Consider the following 4,041-nt stretch of genomic DNA (forward strand, 5'->3'; position numbering starts at 1 on the left):
GCCATGTCAGTGTCTTCATGGTATCCACTGTGCGTGGAAAGGCTGCTTCAATGGTCCACTGTTTTCCATTCTGGTTAGTAATTACTTGGAAGCCAGCTCTAGCTTCAAAATGTTGCTGTTATTAGTTGCTCTTCCATCTCATGGTCATGTTATGCATAACTGACGTGCTGCCCGGTTCTAAACCATCTTCATTATCTTCGCTATGTTTGAGCCCATTGTGAAGCGACTACATCCGTTCCTCTCACTGAGGACTTCCCTTGTTTTCACGGACACTCTACTGTACCAAATACGATGCTTTTTCTGGCAATCGGAACTACACACACATGTTTGCATGAGTGTTCATGTGGGAGAACGCATTAACTTCCTCCTGCTCATGAGGAAGAAATGGGTTTCATATTCAGTACAGTGTCGTCCTACATCCCAATGGCAGAGAGAGATACTGCTCTCCGGAAAGTACCTGACGTGGTACTTTCTCACCCTGGGTCATGGCTGTCATGAAACATGCATTGGGAGGCTTAACCGTGACCCCATACTTGTGTTTCCACCAGGGGTTCCTTGTGTAAGTGTAGTTGTGGTTTTTTGTCGCCCAGCAGTGGCTGCATTGTCACTGTGGCGCTGGAGGCCGTTGTCCTTCTACAAATCATGTTAAAAACATAGAAAGATACAGTGCAGTGGAAAAGGGAAGAAAATGATTAATTTTAATATAACCCACTTGGTATCAAGGATGCTATTTATGTTACAACTTTAGAGAATTATAATTTCTGTTCTTTGAGGTGGACTGAGGAAGTTCCCCTCAGGGTTCCAGAACTCTTCAGATTCCCATTGAATAAAGACAACTCCACTCGCTCATTCAGTCAGACTCAACCAACAAAAAATAAAATGAGTCTGCTGTGGGCTGGGAAAGGGGACAGATAAGCTACCATGTATCTTATAGAAACTGTATCATAACCCTTGTCCTCAGGTAACCAGGCAATTTGGACTGCCAGCTTGATATGCAATGCCTTTAAAAACAATTCAAGCCCATAACTTGTATTTGAGTACTACAATTTTGATCTGAAGATTATTTTTGCTGCAGGTTCTCAAAGGAAGGAAAAATTTAGAAAGTGACTTTTCCATGGCAAAAGCTGTTTATACAGGTATAGGTATATATGTAAATATATATGTAATGTGTAAATATATTATAAATATATATGTATATATGTAAATATATTAATTTACCATGATAGGAATATAGGTCAGTGTACATTTATTTATATGTTAAGTATTAAGACAGCAGACAGACTTTGGGCCTCTATGCAAGGACTCCTTAAACACAGGAATACTTTGTTCTAATAACCTGACACTCTTTGATACTCACCTTTCCGACATGATCGCTGAAAACAAAATGGGTGCATAAGCAAATATGGTGAAGAAGGCAGATGGTGCCAGGCTATCAAAAGAAATAGCCTCTAGGGTCTTAAAGGCTTGAAGTTAAACAAGTGGGCATCACACAGGGAAGCAACAAAGCCCACATGGAGGAAGCACATCAGCCTGTGTGATCATGAGGTATTAACAGATCAGGTATCAGATATCAAAAAAATCCCAAACAAACAATTATATCGTTGTGGAAGAGTGGGGTTGGAGTGGAGACCCAAAGCTTATCTGTAGACAATTGAAAATCCTTTCACAGAAGGGTCACAAGAAAGGGATGACTCAACTAGGGTGCAGTATAACACTGAAGAAACACACACCATTCCTCTAGTTCCTGAATGCCTCCCTCCTTCCCCTCCCACCTCATGACCCAGTTCTACCTTACAAATCTGGCTAGACTTGAGTACACACATTGGTACAGATAAGAGCTCCGGACACACAGAATCCAGGACAAAGAAACCCCTCAGGAATAGTAGTTGGAGCAGCGATATCATGAGGTGGGCGGGGTGGGGGGAGGAACTGAACACAGGTTGGATATATCAGCCTCCCTCCAACCCCCCCCAAGGGGAGTGAGTAAAAGAAATGTGGGTCAAGGGAGACAACGGACAGTATAAGAGACAAAATAACAATAATAATATATAATTGATCAAGGATTCATGAGGGTGGGAGGTTGAGGAAGGAGTGGAAAATAGAGGAGCTGATACCAAGGGCTCAAGTAGAAGGAAAATGTTTTGGAAATGTTGATGGCAACATAATATACGTACAAGTGTGCCTAATACAATTGAATGATGGATTGTTATAAGATTTGTAAGAGCCCCCACTAAAATCATTAATAATAGTAAAAAAAAGTGACTTCTCCAATAACTCAGGACAATGGTAACACACTGGTCTTTCTTCGTCTGAAAACACTGTGGTTTCATATTCAAGTATCAGGAGTATACCTAGTCTCTCTACTCAAACAGTCTACTTTTGCAGTTGTCTGACCACTGGCCATTGGAAATGACAAAAAGCATATCTTCTATGGTGAACAATTTTGCTTTGCTTTGGTAACATTTCTAAACAATAAAATTTCAGATCAGGTTAATATATGAAAGGTCCACGGAGGTTTTAAAGCCCCAACCATCAACTCACAGTGTTATTGGCTTATTGGCTTTGATGACTGCTGTACATGAGAGAATCCCAGCACCTTGGGCTGATAACAAGCGTTTTCTCTCTTGACCACAAAGTACAGCAACTTCACCAAGGAAATTTCATCACTCTATGCTACATTGAAGGAATAGTTTATTTAAAGTATTGGAGGAGGGAGATATACTTTGGGGCTTGGCCTGCTGGCTTGCATAGTTTATATGCCAAGATATATTCCTTGGTTAGCAAAAGTACAAAGCAATTGAAAGGCATCCCGTCCCTGACTGAATTAACTTGTCACCAAGGAAGCACCTACGGGACTTCTGAAGGACAGCTGGGAACCAAGCTTTTGACAAGTGTGGCTGGCCTTTGCGCTGCTTTTTCCTCTCTGCCGTCTCAGTTTTATAGTGAGAAGGGACAAATTTATAGCAACTTGGCAAAACAATAGTGCAGGAAGTCCCAGCTGTTCATGCGCTGACTGCCTCTGAGATCTAATAATATGGGGTGGGAATAGCACATCTCCCAAAAGAGCACACACATTGAAAGTCGCTTTAATTTTCTTGCCAATTAGACTTTTAAGATGCCAAATTCATCTCCAGGCAATGTCTCTGACAAGTTAGTACCCTTTGGTAAAAGAGTCTAGAGCAAAGGGGAATCTCCCAGTGGCAAAGCCGCACAGAACAAAAACTGTCCCCTTGCATCACGAAAGATCAACACAAGTGCACACTTTGCTTATGTGCACACAGAGCCATTTTAACACCAACACTTGGAGATGTGATTAGAAAGCCTGGGGATCAGCATTCTCCGCCTAGAATAGGAATTCTCAACCTCAGCAATAGTGACATTTTGGACAGGTTTTGTGAAGATAATAATAATGAAAAAGATGCCCGGGCATTTGTCCCTGGTGATAAATCGCCCCCTGCTGGGCATCACTGACCGAGAGCAACCACTGCAGGCACATCCAGGAAAAAGACTTCCCTCTGCTGGAACTTTGTTTCTTTGTCTGTTGAATAGATGATCTCAGTGGTCCCAAACAGACTGCCACCGGGTTGATTCAGACTCATCGCAACCCCACTGAGGGTTTCAGAGGCTCTAACTCTTGATGGGATCCAACAGCCTCATCTTTTTCCTGCATGTGGCTGGTGGTTTGAACCTCGGCATTAGCAGTCCAATGCTTACCTGACAGTGTCACTGAGCTCCACCAATAGTCTAGGGACTATACACAACAAAACAAAATAAAATCCACTGCCATGAAGTTGATTCAGACCCATAGTGACCCTATAGGATAGAATTGGATTATCCCATGGAGTTTTCCAAGGCTGCTAATCTTTATGGATGCAGACTGCCACATCTTTTTCCCCAAGAGTGCTAGTGAGTTCAACCAGCTGACCTTTGGGCTAGCAGTCCATTGCTTAGCGACTTTCCCACCAGGGCTTTCTGCACGGGCCCTAGGGGAAACATCAAATATTTAATTCTATGGCTCATTCCACCACCCCACCACCCCCC

This window comes from Echinops telfairi, unplaced genomic scaffold, assembly GCF_000313985.2.
Source record: "Echinops telfairi isolate 266 unplaced genomic scaffold, ASM31398v2 ScPeMD7_7469;HRSCAF=8507_1, whole genome shotgun sequence".
NCBI lineage: Eukaryota > Metazoa > Chordata > Mammalia > Afrosoricida > Tenrecidae > Echinops > Echinops telfairi.